General features: G+C 45.2%; 1 pseudogene across 1 annotated transcript in view; it reads right to left on the reverse strand.

The window, feature by feature from the left end:
- The window catches only part of LOC149365566 (putative phosphatidate phosphatase), a 37,499-nt pseudogene continuing 13,426 nt past the window's right edge, over positions 1–24,073 (reverse strand). The window contains exons 6-7 of the transcript XR_016282987.1: positions 8,798–8,909; positions 1–3,556 (exon numbers count right to left, since the gene is read on the reverse strand). The product of XR_016282987.1 is annotated as a putative phosphatidate phosphatase (transcript). The remainder of the gene's footprint in view (positions 3,557–8,797; positions 8,910–24,073) is intronic.

Consider the following 24,073-nt stretch of genomic DNA (forward strand, 5'->3'; position numbering starts at 1 on the left):
TACAGTCTTGGCAACACAGAGGCAGTGTTTTATTGATTTGGAATAAAGCTATAAAAGGAGAGCAGCTATGAGCATTGCAAACAAAGCAAGCAGTGCAGTTATAGCAATCTTTTTTTCTTGATTGAAGGCACAATTTGGCACCCTTGAACAGTATGAACAGATTCACCCATAACAGTTTTATATAGAAACAAAGAGACATCCCTTTGATAAAATCATTTACCCTTACAAGTGCCACTCTCTCCCAACATGTGGAAAAGTTCTCAAACTAAACTGAAATTATTTTCAGCGACTCTTTTGTGCGACCTAATCAGAGCTGTCAACCAGTGAGGACATTCTCTCCCCAAGATTTTTTAGAAGTCCCTAGAATTTTAAGGAAGCATTTTCTATACAAATGTATGGATTCTGAATGCATTTGTCGAAACAGTGTAATTTAGCTATGTGTCACAATACATTGCAGTTGAAATTACAAGCCTTTAAAAAATATTTTCATTCATGCAATGCTTCCCAGATAACCAGGATATGAACATTCACATTATGTCCATAAACTGTGATCAAATGCATGACATACCGGTAAAAGTGAATACTTGTGTTAAAGGTAAAAGTGAAACACAGTAAAGTGCGGCATGGTTTTGTCTTAAGGGGTGACAGCACTGATGGTGATTAAACTGCAACCAATAGAAAAAGTAGACAACAAAGAGAAACCCAGTAGGCCTCGGAACAGTTGTATATGATCACAGTGTGGAAAAATTCCTTGGCCCATTCACTTTCTGTACTCAAATGAAAACTGTTTGGTGATGCAGTTCACTGAAACATCTACACCACCTAACTCGAGTGACTAAGGTACCTCCGAATGTAAAAAAACAAGTTGGCTGAAATAGCGAAAACTACACTGCAGTCTCGGTGATAGGCCTGACCCTCCAACTTGCCACATTAAGAACCGGCCGAGTTAGACATAGGTCACAACCGAACAGGAGAAACAAACCCAAGGCTACTGCTCTTAAAAGAATTTGCTCCGACATTTGATACATCCACAACAGAAACTCTTGCATGCTGACAAAAAGTCAGAAGAATGCAAATTCTTTCACATGGACATCATTGGGAAATTATTTTGTGTAGGCGATAGCTTAAGCTGACTCGCCCATGCTTACAAGGCACTCGCACAGTTAAGGCTAAGCTGTGAGGACGGGGAGGGGGGGGAGGGGGGGGGGGGGGGTGATCACTTGTATGGATATAGTAGTAAATTCCACCACTGACTGACCAGAGTCCAACATTACAAAAGAAACCTCTTGAGAAGTTATTCCCTGTCAATACCTGTTTTAAATTGTGTGGTTGTTACATGCATTGAAGTTAACTGCGAAGCAGAATTGTCTCCCAGATATCCTTTTTACAAGTACAGAATGTCCATCATTCTTCAAACAACTGCCATCACCACATTATTGGCACTGTGGTGGTTAAGCAGCATGTCAAAACAAATGCTGACACTGGTACCACGAACAAGGATATCTCTCCATGTTAACTTTTTCAGCCATTTCAACAAGCCCACAGTTGCACTTCAGCTTGGGTTTCAAGGCTAGTACCAGGGATATCACACCACAGTGAGTGCTTTCTACTACAGTGCGGCATAATATATATTGTAATATATGCACCACATGCAAAGGTGTGCATGTTCCTAAACAGTGCGCTTTTTAATTGTTCACCTTTTCACAACCACTTGTCCTGAGGTAGTGAAGATTTTACAGTAAATAATCGAAACACCATGTTTGGAAAAGATTGAAAATATGCCTAGATTTATGTTGTCTGCGCTTTCTAGGCGCTCCAAAATATTTCAGCATTAGTACACATGCGTTAGTTACCAGTCAAGAAAAGAAATGCCCATTTCCCTTTCCCTTGGTCTGTTCATTATGTTGGGCTCAAGACACATTGTCCGATGCAAATCTTTCAAGCAAAGCAAAATCAGTGGCACAGTGTTGTAAGAAAGTTTCCACTGAACATGAAATGCACCTGCAATTAGAAATGCTCAAGATTAAGTGACATTGTCATGCTCTAATCTGCGCAAAGCTATAGCTAGCATCATAAAATGAAGATACAGTTGAACCTCGTTATAACGAAACGGTTTGTAACGAAATATTGGATATAATGAAGGAATGATGATTCCACTTGGAAGCTCCGTCAACACGGGCTATAACGAAGCTGTGGCTGTAACGAAGTAATCGCCGGGCCCCATCAACTTCATTATAACGAGGCGCAACTGCAGCACATGCGGCAACATTATTTACTGCAGCAAGACATCATCACTTCAAGCCACAAATTCAGCTCATTTGCTTCAGTGTTGTATGGCAAACATCACCCCAAACTAAGCACAGCACTTCGCATTGCTAGGGTTGTACAATGAAACTTGCGGACGGTACAACACCCTTACAACAGCCTTACAACAGTTCGCAGCAGGAACCTAAAGGCGAATTACAGATATCGCAAAATGCAGGCTTGATGGCTCATGGTTCTTCAACCACGTGCCGTTTCCTAAAAGACAGACACACCCAAACGCTGTCTAGTTTTCCAAAGCTAACAGTCCTTTGCATATTAAAGTTAAGACGTGCAATTCTTACCGACAGTTTAAATCATTTAACATGAAGGCAGATACTGTGCACTGATAAGTGCGCTTAAATTACTTTACCACTCTATTTTGATGAATCTCTAAGATACAGTCACATGACAAAAAAAAATTTAATAAATGGTAACGCACACATGAGAGCAATCTCTACTGTTAACATAGAAAGTGCCTACACGACACATGCTCACCGACATGGCATGGAGTTTAGGCAAACAGTGCATGGCATAATACATGTTACAGTCATCTTTTAATGCACTAAAACTTAGCTTCTTAAAACTGCGGTGGAAATTTTCAGCTGTAGAGTTGAGATCCGCTCCTAGAGGCTTTGAATAAATATGCTTTACAAGCAACAATAATACGTTGATTCCATTGCAGTTGAAGTTCTTAATTTCCATTGCTGGCTTTGGCAACACTCTTATCAGATGCTACTGAGTGAAAGAATGACAATAAAAATGTAATGACAAAGGGATCGGGTCACATGATACATGAGAAGCTATATCTACCGGCCCTAGATGGCATACAGCTACACCTGACCTCACTGAAGGAATGATTCTACAATAACGTCTACACCCTGAGCAACTTGTATCACTATGCAGCAAATTTGGTTGTCAAGCCTCAAGATTAACATTTCCTCCTTTTTTTTTTTTCACTGAAGAGAACAGCACCTAGCATGAGAAGAACCTGGCATCCATCATCAAATATGCATGTTTGTTGCAAAATGAGGGACAACAAAACAACAAAGATAAAAATTGTAAAGCTATTTGTACCACAAGAAAGCTGCATGGCAAAAAGGCTGCCATGAGCATATCTCGTGAGTAGCGAAGAGTTGTAAAAAATGACAGGATCTCGCATTATCATGCGGTGAGACTGCTGCGGTCTACACTGATGCAGCGTGAGTGGGCGTTTCGTGTCTCTGCAAGAGTTCCTCTTCAGGAGAAGAAGTCCCTGTAGGGAGAGACGTGACTTGCAGCTTCTCTTCCAGTAGTTATAAAAAAAAAAAAGCATCATGCAGAAGCTGAAGCCTCAACGTTAGAGACTGTACACTGGGCTCTGTGTCCACATTTGGAACATGCGGTAAATTTTTTGTTATCAACGACCAATTGCTTTCTGTCCTGTTGCCGACATTTGCCGGGCATGACAACATGAAAGTCTTTAGTGATGTTGCATTTGGCAGCACCAGTGTACAAAAAAACGAATGTGTCGAAATGAGAAGATTTGAGAATTGCAAGAAAAGGAAACCTTCTTTGAAGAAGTGGTATGTGGTATATGGGGTTTACGTCCCGAAGCTGAGACTGAGCTGCTACCGTGTAAGACAATTCGAGCTTAATATTTCTCTTTTGAAGTTGCATTTTAGTTGATATCAGTGTCCATCTAAATGCAGCAAGCAGTAGTGTACTGAGACTTTTGTCAATATCAAAGAAACCAAAGGGGTTGAGAGTAATCCTCAGCCTTGCACTACAATGTGCACATCATAGATGTGGTATGTAGCTCTGGGCCGGCAGAAATGTGGCGATTCTCCCTTTTCACGGCCTTTTCACAGCAACAGTTGAGACACACATAGTAAAAATTGTTTTGCCACTGTGCCTCCAGCTCGATGGCAGTACAGGTACAGTAAGAATCTGCTGCAGTCTGCTGCTGAAGCAAAGGTGACTAACCACACAACCTCTGAGTGCTTCGACTGACTTTAAAAGTGCTAGGCCTTATAAATTTTAGGCCTAGCATCCCCACTAGGCCTATTGGTTAGTGGGCCAAACCGGATAACTACCGCGCTAGGCATGTCGGGCAAAGTGCTGAGAGCTGACAGGCTGCAAAGAAGTTAAAGTAAAAATGAAAGGCATGCCGGATATCACTGCTTACTTCTGTCAAATCGGTCTCAAAAAAAATTTTTTACAACATTTGTATGCATTCCAAAATGTGACACAAAGCCCACTGCAGCTGCGTAGCATTTACATGACCCATGCAATGATTAAAAATCAGAAGCTAAAAATTAGCCAGGAATCTTAGAGCATACAAGAACAGATACGTATGTTAGTTGGTTTCATGAAAATGAGCATCGAGTAACAATCTCCAAATGGCAAGAGTCAAGAGCACACTGCATACTTTCGTTTTTCACAAAACTATGGCTGTCGTACAAAGCAACAAGCGATGGGCTCATGCTGTGGCTCTGGACATGATACACTTCAAAATACGGATCATTTGTCATGACATGTGCATTCTCTAAAGTGCGGCGTAGTAATTTTTGCATCTATCCAAAGCGAAATGCAACAGTCACACAAACCAAACTTAGCCACGGCATTAGACTACCCTGCATCCCAAAAGCGTTTTCCACTAAAGGCTTCTAGCAAAGTTGACTACGGCAGTTAGCTTCGCCCCAAGAGTGGGTTCCACAATACATCAAACGTGATACACAAAGATTAAACCATGTTGCGCTGACATGTAATGCAGTGTTTTAATCTCCATTATGACATTAAAAGTAGCCTGCAGTGCTGAATGGCAGTGAGCTGTGCACATAGTACTCAACAAGCTAACACCACAGTCTCTAGCAGAAAATTCTAAAATGACTACAAGTGAACAGCCACAATGAAAGCACTTCAACAGCACCAAGCTCTGGGCATCACAGCTGATGTGAGCGCACCAGTGACTTAAGCACAAATTTAAGTTTGATTACTGCTAAGGCACAAGCACAGTAAGGAATGCATCGTAAGTAGCGTCATCACGCACTGCAGCTACCACACTATGCTATAGTTACAGACGTCAGCTTTGCAGGATCAAGGAAATCGAGGCCCGATGGGCAGTGCTCCGTTAGACATGTTGATTAGTACAGTTGTGACAAACATTGCCTCGCATAATTACCGTATTTTCCGGTGTACAAGACGCACCCTTGTATAAGACGCACCCGCCATATATGCAGGCTGTCATTGAAAAAATTGGTATATGAGACGCACCCGTGTATAAGACGCACCCCAATTTACCCAGTTAGGCTAGTGAGGCTTAATTAAGCATGCTTATGCGACCATCGCAAAATGCACCGTACGTGGGAGAAGTTCTTAAGCAACGCTAAGTGATCGAAAAAGGCAACACTCACGCCATACCCGCCTACGTTTTAGCACAAAAGAAAAAAAAGCGATAGAACTCTCTTTATGTCCACAACAATTTATTTTTTACATAAAACCTTCAAAGTCTTCATCTTCGGATGCGCTATTGAAAAGGCAACGCGGCTGAAGCATTCTCTTTGCACTACATACTTGCAAAGGGTGACAAAAAAAACATCGGCTTCTCTTGGCTTGTCTTGAAAATGGCGAGAAGCGTGACTGTCGCCATCTTTTGGCATTTCACATTACCTTTGCTTGGGCTCTCTGAAACTGCCGCGTGTTTAAGATCCCGGAAGTGGTCAACCCCGCCGTTTCATGATAAAGTTCACCTAAAAAAGTTGCGCACGGCGGTCCCCGTATTGAAGTATTAACCATGCTACAACCGCGTTATTGGTAGTAATATTTTTTTCGGTGAAAAAAGCTTGAACATGAACCTGAGTAATTTCTGAACTCGCAAAAAAAAACCGGAAAATTCGCATATAAGACGCACCCTTGTATAGGACGCACCAGCAAGATTTTTGAAAAAAAACCCGCGTCTTATACACCGGAAAATACGGTATGTGTGATCAGTCATTCATCATCAACAGCCTAACTAAATCCACTGCACGACAAAGGCACCTCCTATATCCCTCCAATTAACAGCATCCTGTGCCAGCTGCGGGAACCTCATCCTTGCAAACTTCCTAATCTCATCTGCCCACCTGACTCATTGCCAGCCCCTGCTATATCAGCCCATCCACCCCATTCATTATCTGTGTTAATCTCATGCAGGTTACAGGAGTTCCTCCTGTTGTCAATGCGTAGAATCTTTATATTTCGTTTCACTGCCTCACGTACACATCCATGCATTTTAACGTGCTAGTGCTAAAGGACCCGTGACGCTTAAAAACCGGTGTCGGCATTGCCATCGGTGTGACCGAAACAGGCCTAATCAACAGAGTCGTGACGTCACAACCACATGACCTCGCGCGGGTAATTCAAACACCCCAGTGCAGTGCAATCACACTCTTGCTTCCCGTATATATATGCTGCTCCATCAACACACGGAACAGGCAAGGTGAAAGGCATAAATTGGTGCTGGCGTGCTCGGATCGGTCGCAAACGTCAAGGACGTTTATAGTACATGCAAAGTAAAGTAATTGCGGTGAAAAGTAAATTGGGGTGAATTAGGTGGGATTCGACCCCATAATTTTTGGATTTCAAGACGTGCACACTACCCATAGGCAACCAACACTCGTCAATTTAAGCGGGATAGAGGTGGAACTGGTGAATACGTTGCGATGTCTGACAAAGTGCGGTGTCTTAAGGACATGTATTTAGAGAGAGAGGTTTTAATGAACACTGAAGAGGTGCGCCTGGTTGTTACCCTGGCATGCTACTCCGGAACTTGTACTGATGCTTGCATGGTTAATTATGACTATGCCAATTAGTGATTACGTAATTCAACCAGTTCTGAGATTTTTCATTGTACTTGAATGGTTTGATGCATGTGTATGTGTGATGTACCGATGTGTAAGGTGTGATTTGGGCGTCACAAATCGGGGAAAGAGAGAGGTATAAACCCGCCATGGAGCAGCCAAGTGTGCCGCGGTGACTTTCTAATAATGCTATCGCATTCTTACTCTTAAAGGTGAAGCTTAGCATCCTCCATGTTTTTTACGGTTTTTTTTTTTTTTTTCAAACCAGCATTAGAGCTAGCTGTGCTTCAGTGCTCAATGCAGGCTTTTCTTTTGATACTCAAAGCTAAGCGATAAGAAGTTCTACTTTTCTGTGTCGTTAAATGATGTTTAATTCAATGAAGTGTAAAGAAATATGGGTAATCTGATGCAATCCAGACAGTAACTTGGATTGCATCGATGCTAACTAAGACATAAAAGGCGGTGATGGTTGAAAAGTGCAGAGAATGACATGATGTGAAGCAGTTTGCTTAGCTGGGTGTGCAAAATTCTTGTTGCTGGTTTCCAGTGTAGTTCACACTCCTCAAATGCCCTGCTTTCAAAAGTAATAAATTCGCACTGAAGAGGTCAAACAATGACTAGTACAACAAACTGCGTAAGTAGTAAAAGCTCCTTTTAACCATGAAAGATTAAGTGTTGCTAATGGCCTACTCTTGGCACACAGGGAGACTAAGCTGGTCGAGCTTATAATGCGCTTTGTACACAATGATAAAAAAGGAGACTGTGTGCGTGTATAGGTGTGATAAATTGAAAGCTATGACCAATCTAACACCGGGTTACCTGGAAAAATATTTCAGTCCAACACTACAACCAGAAGTCACCCACTTTAGCTGCCTTATTGTCCAGCAGCGGAGAAGAGAAAAATTTTTAAATAGTCACCGCAACATATCATGAGCAATTCAGACAACGTGAGGTGCAAGAGTTACTCAAACTAGCTGCACTGTCCTATCCAAATCTTGCTATTGAATATGCACCCTGTTCCGATCTGCACTTTGAACAAACCTTACCTTGCCACTTATCTTGTCACCATGAATAAAACTTTGTCAGGCAGCTAAGGCAGGCAGCTAAGGCAGGCTGCTATGTATGACAACACATTGAGGTGCACTGACGGACTAAGTAAAGGTTGGAAAAGGAAAAAAAAATGTTAAAAATAAGCAATGCTCAAATCAACTGCTACCTATAAACTTCTGCAAGCCAGCTACTGACATCGCGCTCTATCTATAGTTAACTAAAGTACGCACACGTCGGCACATAAAAAGAGAGTACAATGCAGCTACTGGCAGTGTGTGACAGGTTACTTCATGCAAGGTGACCCTTGCGTGCCAGCAGTAGAAGCTAGTGACAAAGCCTTCTAAGCCATATTGTTTCATAGATTTTTCAAACTCAAAACTGCAATGCACGTTCTGTATGTTGCAGCCACCATTACCTGTACCCTCACTATGCCCACAGCCCTGATCTCAAAGGCATTTCCAAACTGATTCCGCAAAGCCCAAATTCATTGTGCAAGCACTGCTCATCGTTCCCCATCTTAAACATCAACCAATGTCGCCATCACTACACTCCTTTCAAATCGGCATCTAGGGGCACCCATTTAAGCTACCACATCGTTTAAGGGATGCCAACATCATGAAACCTGCTTTTCAAGTGCAGAGGTGGGTCTGTGCTGAACGTTGGTCTGTCAGGCACTTCACTACCTCCGGGAGTCAGCATGCGACCGTAGGGGTAGAACAGCGGTGCAACGCCCCATGCCTGCAGATAGGAAAAGTGGCACACTGTCAGATACTGCAGGGACTTATCTTTGTCTTTATTTCTTTTTGGCAGACTGCAGCAAGTAGCATCGCCAGTCTGCTGGAGCAACAATAATTAATAACTTTATTGTTGTACGCATTTTCCCTTTGATGCATTCGCCGCCCACCTACACATGAAGTGTTTATGGGCGGTGAAGTTATGTACAGATTTGGAAAGCCGCCGCAGTGGCTCGGGGTCATGGTGCTCCGCTGCTAACCTGAAAGACGCGGGTTCGATCCCGGCCGCAGCGGTTGAATTTCTTTGGAGGAGAAATTCTAGAGGCCGTGTACTGTGCGATGTCAGTGCACGTTAAAGAACCCCACGTGGTCAAAATTTCTGGAGCCCTCAACTACGGCGTCTCTCATAGCCCGAGTCGCTTCGAGACGTTAAACCCCCATAAACCAACCAACCAACAGATTTGGAATAACTTCAAAGAGCACTTAAAGTAATAATCCAAAAGAAAAAAAAATTGACAGGCGATCAGTGGGCCAGTTTGACAGAAATGCGTAGCATTAGACTTTCATTTTCCTTTGAATGACTCGACACATCACACACAATTCTTTACATCCACCTTTATTGCATACTTAGTCTTCTTTGTGTACTTCTTCACACTTGACTCCCTTGCACACTTGGGTCTTCTGTTCCACGTCTGATCTCCAGTGTCTTGGTTCTGAAGGTGGCTCACGCACAACCGTTTATTCATTAATTCAATGGAAGAGTCGCATCCCACTGTGCCATCTCCGCTCCTCTTCACAGCTCTCTTTCCTTCTCACCCTACCCGTCGGGTTGTTCCCGTGGCAACCACCTTCCAGCCTCTTCTTCCTCTCCCCTACAAGTGGAGAGGGTGACTTCCCCCCTCTTCACTTTGCCACCTGCTAACCACGGCAGGTGGTTCTTGGAGGCTTCGGAGACAACTGGATGCCAGAGTTTTTCCCGACGTGGGGATTCTAACACTATCGCATTAAAAAAAAACATAATGGACCAGGATAGACTGGAATGCAGCAATAAAAGCTACCAGAAATTAATCCATGAGCATTTGAAACAAAACCTAATGCAGTAGAAAAAGAATTATTCTAAGTAAACTCGCAAAATAATCTGCAGTAATCAGCCCGAACATCAGCAGCAGATGTACAGGTGCCATCAAAAGTAAATGGAAGGCAATATTCACGAAAAAATTTAATCATTGGCCCCCCAATTCTCGCATCCTTGAATAGATATGTGCAGCCCAATTGTGATTTTGCGAATTGCACTGTGCACCAACAAGCATGGACCATTAGCTTTAGATTTAAAGAAATTAAATTTTTTTGACAAAGTCGCCTTCCATTTACTTTTGACGGCGAGTGTACATATGGTCTCAAGAAGTGATTTGAAATGGGGAAGCATGCTTTTGTGTGTAAGACTGGGTAGTGCATTTTTTTTTAGAACAGCGGATTTCACTAGCTATTCAATACTTACCACAAGCTACCATCAGTATACAAATAAGTTGCGTTAACATGTTTTGGCGGGCTAGTTGGTTAAGCATCTTGAATAAACAGCGCGAATGAAGGAGACGAGCACAAGAGACAAGGAAAAGGACGACACAGCGCTGTAAAGCTACACAGCTACAAAGTTCAGGTAACATGAACAGGGCTCATGATGTAACAAGCAGAACACAACTTGTACTGTCTGTGTTTGGTGGCAATGGCCACAGAGTTAAACAGGAGTGGTGAAAACTATGTGGTGCTATTGTTCCTGAGACAGCAGTTCCATCACTTGTCGTGTAAATAAATGAGGTGTTTTTTGCCACCGTGTCTCCTGTGTTCATTGTGAGCTGTTTTGCATACATAGTGTTGCCTGCTTCAGGCCATGCTATAGCTAGTGGCATGTAGCCCTTCATCCTTGCTGGTAACTTCCCACCCACTCCCAAGAAGCTACATTATTAGGTGCAGCCTTCCATCCTAGCCTCCATCTGTTGTGATGCAAGTCAAATCATAACCATACCTGGCCGCATTAAGGTGGCGGTCCCACTCTGACGGTGAGCGGGAACCATTTTTGGTGATATTTGTACGTCGACTGTACCTCGCTCGTTCGCTTCATAAATATGGTTCAGATATCTCCGAAAAGCTACTTTTCTCTGCTTTCAAAAGATGCATTTTGTTTAACGGTAGCTGCAAATTTGTTTCAACTGTAAAAGAAAACGCAAAGATGAAAACTGGCAGTTGAGCTCAACTTGTCTCAGGAAATGCAAAATTGTGAAAAACCTCTTGCACCTAGAGAAATATCTTTCGAGATACTTTGAGATCGGATGCTAATCAACATATTTAAGCATTTAGAAGTATGTGTATGGATTAGTTTATTAGCCACACATGTTTGAAAAGCATAGAAAACAGAACAATGTAATCTGCAATAACTTTTGGGATATGCATTGCATTGCGGCGCCTTTTTGTACAGTTTGAGATCGTCTAATCGCCCTTCCATTCTGAAAATTTCATCCGTCTGCCTTGTTTAGTTTAAAAGTTATTCCTGATCAAAATTAGCGTTTTTTCGAAATAGTTAAAAACGGAATGCAAAATTGTTCAGGTAACCAGCGCGTGGCAGTTTTGAGATTTTGCGTGAAGAAACTTAATACTTCGCTCTACGCGGCTAAGCATCGCCTTTACTCTACGGCTTTTGGGGAATGCGCAATGTCTAGTTGATTTTAGCTACCTTTTTTGTTCTCCTCATGAAGGACACAAGCTCTTGAAACGTTCTGCGGCTTCTTTTTTTCTGGCAAATATACTCTTAAAATGTCGGTCTCTCATTCCTTTAATCAACTTGTAACAATAGCCAAGAACAAAGTTCGCAGAATACAAACAATAATAGCAATAACGCAGCGACATGCGATAAATGTAGATAAATTTAGTAAGTAGCGCCATCTACACACATGCACGTGTACTAAATAATCACAGTTCAAAAAAATAACGAGTGTGGCGCTGCTAAACATTTACAATCAGGAGGTGTTCACGAGAGGGAACGATACCTCTACGATGTTCGCACGTTTCCCTCGATTTTGCCCTATGTAGTGTGTGTCGAACTTCCAAGCAGATTTCCGCCATATTGCTTTGCTGGATTGTTTTGTAGCGTAAAGCTAGTAAAGCCACACTACGCGGGTCAGAGCCGAGTTTTTCGCGAGTGTGCGCCGCCTGTTATGCGCAGCGCGAGAACCGCGTGACGTCACGAGAGGCGCAGGTCCGCCGGTGCGAGCTCCTCGCTGTCGGCGCCGCCGGCGTGCGCTCCTCTCCGACGCGTGACCTCGTGTTTACGACAGTTGCGCCGCGCGCTACTGCGCATGCGCGAGGAGGGTGCGCGGAGAAATGACGGTCGCGCTCAACATGTAAGCTCTGGTAAGCTAAGGAGAGTCGAGCCGCTGCCAAACGGCGCAGAAGACTGGAAAATGTAAATTCTTCCGATCCCGAGGTTGTCGCCTGGCAGTTTGCCGTCGAGCAGCCAAGGCGAAACGTGCGGCCGAAACACCGGATCACTTGACGCTACGTATATCCAGGCATAGCAGAGCTAAGCCACTGCCAATTTTTTTCACCTGACGCTACGAAACGCATTCTGGGCGTCGTATTATTTTTCGAGGACAGCTTTGGCATTGCTAAAGCGACAGGAAAGGGAAGAGACAGGCTTTCGCTTCGTGCTGCCGGTTGTTCCTTGTTCCGGCTAGCGCTGTGGAGGGGAAGTTGGAGAGCGCTCGATTCTCCTGCACTCAATGCACCAGTTCGGCAAAGTTCTGCGGCAGCGGCGGTGCGGCGGGTGTGTACCGCTAGTTCCGGCACTTTGAGCGCAGTTTGGCACTGTCTGCTTCCAAAACGGATGATCGAGTGCAAGTCTGGTCGTCGCTAGCCTTTGCGATGCCAATGAATTGCAGCCAGCTGTTTACAGCCTACATCAGCGGCAGCCAACCTCTCGTATCTCATGAAGAAATGTGCAAACCGCACATCACAATAACATGTTGCCATGAACCAGCCTCGATCCGTTTCTTTGGAGAACTCGAGCAGCGTTCTAGCTTGTCGACGAGTGAAAGTTACTTGAGTCTCTACCGTTTATCACAACCCGCAAACCATCATCTGCTTCCATGGCGGCTGCAGCTGCACTATTTCAGCACTAACCATGGAGCAGGTGCAGTTTTCCTGAACTAGACTCGCACTTCTTTCAAACGAATGCCGTGGTTCAGAGGGCGCCATGACCACCGCTGAAATGAATCCATGTGGTATATAAGTCGGGTACAACTCAAGAACGAAGCAGCACATGCCCATCAAAGGAGACCGCCCAGCCAAGCGCGTCGACCGAACAGTTTTCTGTTCGGTCACCACAGGTGCGCCGCGACAGCAGTGGAGACTGAAGCTGCCACGACCGTCTGTTGCCGAATATGACCCCACCTGTAGCATTCAGCGCTTTTGCGAAAAAGACGCTCTCGCGCGGATCTATGCGAAAGGTGAGCAGCCCAGCCCTCTCCCCCCCTCCCCCTTTAGTGGCCAGTGCAGCTGGGACAATTAACGGGGGCACCACACCTACTAGTACCTTCGCCTTTCTCCCTGTCTTTTCCCCTGCTCCTGCTCAGGTGCTCCTAGAGACGATGGCGGATGCCGGTGCAGCAAAATCTCTTCCTTTCTTTTTGCGTTATTATTCTTTTAGCGTTATCCCGAACAAAGGACATCCACCGTCGGCGACACGGGGACAAAGCGCCGACTCCTTCGTTCTCTTTCGCAGACTTGGCTGCATGCACAGCCACACAAATCGACGTGATTGGCTGGAGAGCTCCGTCTGAGTTGCGTGTGCCGCTTCGTTCTTTTGTTGTAACCGACTATAGTGCTGAGAAGTCCCCTTTTCGGGAACTGGCACAAAGGACCGCCCCCTCCCCTTGCTGCGCGCCCCTCCTGCAGGCGGGGTAGACTAGCGCCGCAGGAAAAGGAATTCTCGGAAAATGATTACAAGCACGTTATAAGCGGTGTTTACATGACGGGTTGAGTGGATGATTTGAGCTGAAAACCGGTTACTGGGTTGATGTAAACGAGTCGGGTCCGGGAGTCGAGGGAGCGAGTCCAGTCAACTCCGCTGCAGGGGGTGGGTTGACTCACTCGACCCCAACAGCAGACAGCACGTAAACCGGTCTGAGTAGGGTTAGTGGAAGGAGGGGTGATAAATGCGAACCTGTTATTCGCTTGCGCCGTAGCGCCTGCGAGGCAGCCGTGCATGCCGCAATCTTCCCGGCTGCCACTGCCCTTTCCCGCTGCGCCGTTCGACGCTTGGTGCCGCTGCTGTTGAACCGGTCGCGACTCGCTAAAATCGAGTTCATGTAAACATGCAGTCAAGTTGGGCTGACCTTGCTCAACTCGATCTCCTGGCTCGACCCGCCGAAGTCGGGTTCATGTAAACGAGGCTATAGTTTCCTGACAATAGACGGTGTGAAAATAGCAGCTGTTCCTACAGTTTCCAGGTACGCGCGCGTGGACACGCACGCATACACACACACATACGCGGGCGCACTTTTTCAATCTTTGACCCAACCAAATCGAGGCAAATCGACGCAAGGTTAGAAAGATATACATTTCAACACGCGATGGAAAATTCTGGAGGGAATAAGCAACCTAATGATGCAAACTGGATACAAGAAAGACGTACGTCTAAAATGAATAAGAGCACGCAGTTGAGGGTCCAAACGAGAGAGGGGAGGGGGTCGCCCTAAGTGCCTACAGAACTATCGCTTTGTAGCCGACCCCTTTTTTTTGGCAGCATTCCTGCACACCTCCCCCCCCCCCCCCCCCCCCCCCCGTTCTTCTTCGTACAATGTCTATAAAAAAGTCTCGAGTCCGCCTCGTGAATGGTATGCATCTGTATACTGCATTTTTGTGAGCCTTGGCAAAATTCCGTCGAAGTTGATCGGAATTGGTTGCAAGGTGCCGCCGCATGTACGACGAATATTTGCTTCTGAGGTAAACACATTCCGACACCCTGCGGTGCTAACCCTCTCAACAGCAATTTCACGTCTCTTGCGCAATGTCGATTCATCTCAAGGGTAAACAGAAATTGACAATTGCCCACTTCTCTCTGCCTTTTTCTTTACCAACCATAGTTTATAAGGTTGGACAGGCATACGCTGAGCGTTGACTAAATTGTATAGCTGTCTTTGTTATAGTTTTCTTATCATAGATGCAATATCATTTGATAAAAAAATATATTTTTTTTCAGCGCTATAGTTAGCAGGTTACACTCTAGACCAGGAGTGTTCCGACTACTACTAATATTACTATGCATCAACAGTGACGAAGTGATTGAACGCGCAAAAGCCGAGGGCAGAAGGAAGGACACAAGAAAGGCACCGATTTCAACTATAAGGTTCATTGAAAAAAAAAACGCTAGAAATATATACATGGGACATAAACATAATTAATGTTCGTTATTTCACACCTTCCTTATTTTTGGCGTCCGCTTCCTCTTTTCGCTTACTTACTAATTTGCTCTGTGCAATTATGTCGACAGTTATCACTAACTCTCCCAAGTTTCCACTGTGTCGACGTTGTGCCTATTGCGATGCGGGCTAGGCAGCATTATTTTTTTCTTTTTCTTTGCTCCCACTAATATATGTCACGACATTGAAAACAGGAAAGTCTGTAGTCGCGTAAAACTCAAGAACGAAACGGCACATTCCCTCAAAGGAGGCCCTCCAGATAGTAACATCGACGGTACAGCTTTCTGCGGCTATTTAGCCAAGGCTAAACAAGAGAGAGACGGAAACGGTCCTCTGTTCCCGTGCTGGCATCCTTATCCCGAACAAGGATCACCTCACCTCTGACGCCTTTTGGACAAAGACGGTACCCTCTTTGCCCCGGCTCGCCCCACTCTCTTTGGCTTTGGCAAGGGACAGGCAGAGAAAGAAGCATGCGGAACCACCCAAGCCAACACCTCCCCCCCACGCACGACGTGGACTAGCAGCCGGGCTTGCCATGGTTCGTTTGTAATCCTCTGAAGGCAGGCGCAGCAACAAAAGAACCCTCACGCAGCACAGGTGCACGGGTCAAGAAAGGACCGGACACGTATCTCAACATCTCAACCAAAACCAGTCTCGGTTCCCTGGGGGCAAGACGGGTAGACACTTTCTCAGTGATGGATCAGTGTCGTAGCCTGGTGGCAGAATATGAACTACTCGCAAGATGGCGGCAGTGGAACCGCCACCTTAACACCTTAGCTACCTCACTTGAACGTTATTGAGCTGAATAATGTGGCGTCCATTGACATCCAGACGTGTGTACTTGACTGAAGAGCTTCCTCCCCCTCAGCTGAAAAGCTTGCTGCATTAACATGATATTGGGACTGATGACATCAGTGTGAAAGCCGGGCAGGAATCAGTGCGGGAGTCAAGTGCTCCAAAGGAACAGAAAGTTTTTAGGCTAACATTGTAGCTGTAAGTGTGTGAAAGAAAGGGCAAGAAGATTTTTGAAAGACACAAGCATTGTCTTTGGTGCAGTTCATTTTTTACATTAGCTGATACCAAAAAGGTCAGTTTGGCGCCAATGTTGTCATGTGCTTTATAATGATCACAATTCTGCTATATGTGCATACGAGCAATGGCACGAAGGCCAGTTTTAATGCAGAAATGCATTAGATGATGACAGAGAGATTCCAGAGGGTGAGGAAGTCTGTGTAAAAGATGTGGTTTCAACTGCAGGTCAACTGAGTGTAGGAATGCATTATTATAAGATGATAAGCTTTAATGACGAAGGTGTCCTTTTGTTCATAAGCATGTCTCTTTGCCATTAGTGATGTGTCACGATTTTGTAAAAAAAAAATTTCCTGTAATTCTTGTACTGAATGTCTTTGTGAGCCATTTCATCTACCCGTTTGTTTTCCAAAATGCAGCAGTATGCCGAGATCCAGCCATTAGTTTACCAGGCTAGTTAACACTGCCAGTCAACAGCACTAGTAACACTATTGACTGCCATGGCGTTAACTACAGCAGCGATTTTGAAGGTCAGCACGTGATTCTGTACTGGTACATTCAGTGTCTAAACCAGAAAAAAAAGTTTCTTTTCAATATCAATGGCAGCGATTAAGAGCTGCTTCCTTAACAATAAAATTGGTAGTTCCTCTTGAGCTCAACTCCTCTTGAAAAGAGAAGACCTTATTAAATGTTCCTAATATCACATGTTGGCACCTTCCTCATGAATGAATGCTTATGGGAAACCATGCACTACTTGACCAAGCTGACAAGAAAGCAGGGTTTTTTTTCTTTAAGTCTCTTTATTTGTCATCAGCTTTCTTCATTTCTTTCCAAAGTCGATGTTGCAGCAAATGAATGCAAAAGCTTGAAAGGAAGTCGTCATTATTTTTCTTGCAATGGTTCGGTTCTGCAGTCTTCATAAACGCAACGTCAATGCTGGCTGTTTTCCTTTTCTTGTGCAGTGTGCTTTGTTCTAAGCTAGGTTAGTTGGTAGCAGCAGAGTGTCCAAAGTTGCATCACGTCCATTTTGTAACAACTACTTACATCACTACTCAAATAGTTACAAAATTAAATCAGCCCGTTATACGTTTTTACTTGACGGAAGAGCGAACATGCAATACACAAGCTGTTATGGCCAATAGTGAGACCAATGCAGACCTAATATTATTTTTTGTAGCATAAAAACTACGGAAGGCTACTGTGGCTTTATTAGTACATCAGCAGTAGCACTAAGCATCAAAGCTTTCGGGCATCAAAGCCTTTTTGAAAGATGTTATGCACGAGCAAACAAAAATGAAATGGACAATAGTGGTTTAATCCGTAACATTTCCGTGATTTTATCAGAAAACTTGACATACCCACACGTTGTTGTATTCAAGATAGTACTGATTTCTTTGCAAAATATTCAGCGTGCCTGCTAATCGTGGTTAGTTTAGTTGAGAAAACGGCAGAACAAAGTCTATACCACAGGTTTTCAAACTTAATTTCCACAGACAGAATCAGAATGAAAAGGTTAACTGAAACTGAGTTGCATCTTACAGATGCTGCTGGTGACTACGACAGATCGCACCAAATGTGGACGTAAAGAGTGGCCTAATTTCCAGCTCACATGAAATAGCTCAGCTTGTAGAAGGCGTAGTTATAGCCACGGCTAAAATAAAGCAATCATGAAACCTAGGTTCTTTAAAATCCAAAAGACCGGCACCTGTATCTATATTATAGCCCAGTCATGCACACTCTTTAAAATGACGCTTAAATGAATGACAGTTCAGCTTTTCAGCTGTTACTGAACTGATTGGCTGTTAACTGCAGTCACACAGAACTTATTGCGCTACTCGGTTTAATTTGTCCATTGTATGATCACACCAGGTGCAGCTCATTAATGAATAAAATAAAGCTGTGCACATGTTTTATTACATTTGATTTTGCAGTCTCGTTTTACACAGCTGCAATTTCAGTTCTACCTTTGAGCTTTGCACCTGTCATAGCAAAATGACGCACAGGACAAGTCAAATCCGAGCTTGGCACATGATGGCCTTAGCTGCTTATGTGCCAATAAACCAAACACAACGCAAGTGAGCCTATTACAGTAATTTATTTGATTATCTGTAAATCAGCGGAGTGTAGACATCGATACTTTATATAGTTTGCCATTAAAGACAATTTACATGCAAATATTAAAAGCACATAACAGCCTTCAAAAAGACTACAGAAAAGAACCAATATACAACGAACCAATGTCCCCCGGCCTGGTGCTCAGCTCTTCTGGGGTGAAATGCTTCGAAAAAGGCCTTTGGCCAACCTCCCTCGATGGATCATTGATCCTCGAGCAACCTAAATCTGCCTAGTGTGAATTTTAAAATTAATATAATTGCCAAGAGCTTTCAATATATTTTGCTGCAGGAAACTTGCTAGGACGCATGCCATTTACTTGTCTTGACATCAAACTGTGCAATAAGGGCAAAATTATTATCCTGCCTATCACAGAAGTTGAATTACAGGGTTTTGAATTTGCCACTTCACAAACAGGAAGAAACTGATGATTTCAACATCCTATAGCCCCCCTTCTATAACTGGCGGGATTATAATTTTACCCTTATTGCATAGCATGATATCAAGAGAAACCAATGGCATACAATCTAACAAGATCCTTGCAGTATAATTTCTTTCAAACTCTTGGCAAAAGTTACCTAACATATTGCATAAGTGCAAAAGTATTTGTTTTACATAAAATTAAATTACATATTTGGAATCAGCACGCAAAAATGCATGTTCCCTGAAGATTTCATAGTTGTGACTTCATTAATAAAAATTTATTTCTCACACCCTCTTCCCCCCATAAATATGCGATTAAAATGTAAATGAAATTTTCCTCCATGTTACAGATTCGTCTTCATAGCTGGCTCGGGGAGTCTCCAAATAGCACCTCTCGCCATAAAAGGAACGGTAAACTAGCCAAGGCAAACAGTAATGTGGATAAAAAGATGAAGACAGGAAGTTTGCAGGATAGCAATAGATTAGCCGTGGGAAGCACAGGGTGAGATTATATCAAGAATGCTGATGACAGGCACCTTTCAACCTGATGCTTGGCTTTCCCAAAGAAGAAACATTGACAAAAGGTACCAACCAATGTCTCAAACCAAAACATGTCATTTTTCATGCTTATCCTATGTCCTCGCCTTTATTCGCATCATGATAAGCTTCAAGCAGTACTAAAATGAAAATGAACAGCTCCTCAGTTGGCTCTATCTGGCATAGTGCTATCAAAGACTAAATCCAACTTTTACCTGAGCATATAAAAGAAAAAATAATATGAAGTACAGCGTCTGAAATTGTGGTATTCCCGCAAATGAAATAAAATGAGCAATTGTAAAAAGGCTAAGACCGCAACAACAAAACTTAGTTATTTCATTAGTTTTTATGAGTAGCAAAACTATGCGATACTACATATTGCTACTAAGTGATAGAACAGCAGTATTGCAGCTAATACTGTCAATGTGACCACAACTTTAATACTAGTACACCTTCTGAAGGCACAGCTTTATTATTCGCTAGGTGCAATGTTGTTGGTTCCCTCACAGGCACTGATGGCCTAGCTAGATCATCAAAAAACTTTGCACTTCCCTTATTGCAATAACCCTTTGTAAGTTTCAGTAAGCTACCACAAGCTGAGGGGTTTGCTTTCCTGAAGCTGATGACGATCACAATTCAACTGGCATTTATAAGCTTTTCCTTCCCACTCCACAGCCCATTCTGCTGTGGTTCTCATGGCAAAAAGCAGCAAGGGACGTTTGTATTTCATGCCAACAGGTGTCATCGGATGTACCCCCATTGGTGCCTCTATTTATGTGACATTACCTGGCCATTCAGAAAGACTGTATCACCTAAACCTGACAGAAGAGACAAAAAAGTAAAAAAACACAGCTACCTCCTCTTTTGCATTTCACGAGCAAACCTAATGTCCCAGAAAGTAGATTCAGCCAAATAGCAGCCTAGGAAAGAGTATAAATGCACGGAACAGGTTCCGCAGCCTCAGGCTGCACCATAAACAGTTTTTTTCTCAGATATGGAGAAAGCTTCGAAATCCGGAGCCAAAAACTTGGTGCGGCGGTGCCAGTCGGTGCCAAAGAACACTGCCCACTGCACAGCATGAATTTAAAAAAAGGCCAGGATTAGCGCCGGCCGTAATGTTCGCTACAAACACAGTCTACCTGTACAAGGCCAAGCCCCTAAGGACCATGCACATCATCTAAACTGAACAGAATATGATTATAAGTGAGGGAAACACCACTATGACAAGGACGTGACATGACTACACATTCGTACACTAGTCATTAGCGCTCTTTCACTCATTTCACATTGTACACCAACTAGCCTGCCAAAATGCCCTTTCAGAATGTGACCCAAGGCTAACTAATGACTTATCATGTAAGTAGGCTCCACAGAGCTCAGATTTAGCCTCAAAAGCTTGGATCATGATCGTTGGCAGTGAACTAATTTTTCGTTGCGTGTTTTCTTCTTAGCAATGATGCACAAGACATGATTATACGTGGATCACCATGTGGTATTCGCCTAGATCCGCTAAATAATTTATAATCAAATTTCTTCTCTCACCTACCGATACCATGTGGTGATCCACGTATAGTAATATTGTCACGAATATTACACAGCACACAGCGACACAAGAACTGCTCCAGTCTGCCGAGCGGTCACCAGCAAGAAGACGAACCACTTCCTCTTCCTCGTCACAAGCGAGATGGCGAAGCACTTCTTCTTCGTCCACTTCTGAGCTGTATCATTGCTCCCTCCCCTGCAGCATCGCCTCGATGCGGGCCGCTTTCACAGAGGGGAAAATGGGTTAGACACGGAAAGTGAGACACAGCTATCACGACACACAACCGGCGGCACTCAGCGTCAAGTACAATCAGCAGGACGGTCGTGGTACGGCTTCATACGAACGACGTGCACAACATCCGGATGCGGTGGTCTGCGCGAAGGGCGGCCTGGGGTTGCCGGTGAAACTTCGTACGTCACGTCGTTAATGCGGCGGAGAACTCGGTAAGGTCCGAAGTATCGGCGCAGTAATTTTTCGGACAACTCACGGCGACGAACTGGTGTCCAAACCCACACGTGGTCGCCTGGTTCGTACGTAACAAATCGCCGTCCGAGATTGTAGCGGTCAGCGTCGGCGTGCTGTTGACGGTGTATTCGCTGCCTGGCCAGTTGACGTGCTTCTTCAGCCCGCTGAACGAAAGTGGCGACGTCAAGATCTGGCTCTAGGTCACACTGAGGGTCGACGGGCAACATGGCATCCAAAGAAGTAACAACTGGACAACCGAAGACAAGCTGGAAGGGCGTGAGCCGCGTTGTCTCTTGCAGGGCCGTATTGTAAGCGAACGTTACGTATGGGAGAATTTGGTCCCATGTTTTATGCTCCACATCTACATACATGGAGAGCATGTCGGCCAGGGTTCTGTTAAGGCGCTCTACCAAACCATTTGTCTGTGGGTGGTACGCTGTTGTACGCCTATGGCTGGTGTGGGTCAGATCTAGGACTGCCTGAGTCAAGCGGGCTGTGAAAGCAGCTCCACGGTCAGTAATTATAACCGCAGGAGCGCCATGACGCAGCACGATGTTGTGTACAAAAAACGTAGCCACTTCGACAGCAGTTCCGTTTGCAAGCGCCGTTGTCTCAGCGTACCGCGTCAAATAATCCGTCGCGACAGCAATCCAACGTTTTCCAGTGGATGACTTCGGGAAAGGGCCGAGTAGGTCCATTCCCACTTGTTGGAAAGGCGTCTTCGGAGGCGCTATGGGATGAAGAAATCCTGCGGGTTTGAAGGGAGGAGACTTACGGCGCTGGCAGTCGCGACGGATTATTTGACGCGGTACGCTGAGACAAGAGGAAGTGGTTCGTCTTCTTGCTGGTGACCGCTCGGCAGACTGGAGCAGTTCTTGTGTCGCTGTGTGCTGTGTAATATTCGTGACAAATCTGGTGGAGGTGCGGGGTACGCTTCCAGACCCGCGTAGGCTACCGACCAATACGGATCTCACCCCAGTTCACCAGCGCCGCGGCCGCCGCCTCCGTGGAGCGTCCCCTGAATTTGGACTCCTTCCGGCTGCAACCAGGGCGACGCAACCCCGGCCTTCGGAGGCACCAGCTGCCATGGCAACTGAGACCACGCTCCCGGCGCACATCCTCTGTCATCAGCCACGAACACCCCCGTCATTTCATGGCGACGTGTTCGAGGACGCCGAGGATTGGCTCGAGATATTCGAACGGGTTGCCCGTTACAACGGCTGGAGTGACAACCGTAAGCTCCACAATGTCTATTTTGCACTTGAAGAGTCGGCTCGGACATGGTTCGAAAATCATGAAGCTTCGTTTACGTCCTGGGAAGCTTTCTGCCGCAATCTTAAAGCCACTTTTCCGAATGCAGACCGTCGCGAGCGAGCAGAAGCTGCGTTACACTCGCGCAACCAGCGCCACAACGAGAGTGTACGCATGTACTACGAGGACATGACTCGCCTTTTTAAGCACGCGGATCCCAACATGACAGAAGACAAGAAGCTTCGCCACCTCATGCGGGGTGTCAAGCAAGAGCTCTTCGCAGGACTCGTGCGCAGCCCACCAAGCACTGTGGCAGAGTTCCTCACCGAGGCGGCAACTATGGAGAAGACGCTGGAACAGCGAGCCCGCCAGTACAATCGCGACGTCAACACCTTCGGGCCTGATCCCATCTCCATGCCTCCCGGTATCGACGCGGCCTTTCTACGCGAGCTGGTCCGATCCGTCGTCAGAGAGGAACTGCAGGCCTTCCGTACGCCGTCCGAGACGCCATCTTTCACGCCACTGAGCGAAGTCATCCGGGACGAGGTGCGCCTGGCAGCACAACAGCACCAGATTTCCGAGGTTCCTCGCCAGCCTGATGCAAGGCCCACGTATGCGTCCGTCCTGCGCCAGGCCCCTGGGTACGACGTCACTGCCGCGACTCCAGCAGTGCTCTCGTCGAGCTCCCCTCGTGGTGACGCTCCGCCAGCGTATCAGCGGCCGCGAAAGAGTGAAGTGTGGCGTGCCCCGGATCGTCGGCCCCTCTGCTATCACTGTGGCGAGGCGGGTCACCTCTACAGGGCGTGCCCATACCGCCGCGTGGGCCTGCGTGGTTTCGCGCCGGACGACCCGTGCCCTCAGAACGGGGAACGACCGCAGGAGATAGCATTCCATCTGTCGTCACGCCAGAACCACTTCCTCTTCCTCGTCACAAGCGAGATGGCGAAGCACTTCTTCTTCGTCCACTTCTGAGCTGTATCAATATCTCTTGCGCGTCATTACAAAGAAGAAAACACGGAACCAAAAACTTGGCGGCCTTTCTCCTTTAACATTGCCTTGTACCTGACTCATCTTTATTTACACCAGCCAGATGAGCTTAATCTAGAGCTGCTCACATGGACATGGTTTCTGTGCTAAGACAGGCTGCTTGGAGGACACAAAAAAATATATACACGGCATTAGAGTGGACTTAATAATGAACTAGCTATGAAAGAAAATGCTCGCGAAAAATCATTAGAAACTGTTCATCATGATTACAGTACATCCACTTCTGCCTGCTTCTCTGTAATGCACTTCTGAGGCGCCTTTCAAGCATAAATTCAGGCATCTTTCAGC

Source organism: Amblyomma mixtum, chromosome 1 (genome assembly GCF_055824585.1).
Source record: "Amblyomma mixtum isolate Tamu chromosome 1, ASM5582458v1, whole genome shotgun sequence".
NCBI classification, from domain to species: domain Eukaryota; kingdom Metazoa; phylum Arthropoda; class Arachnida; order Ixodida; family Ixodidae; genus Amblyomma; species Amblyomma mixtum.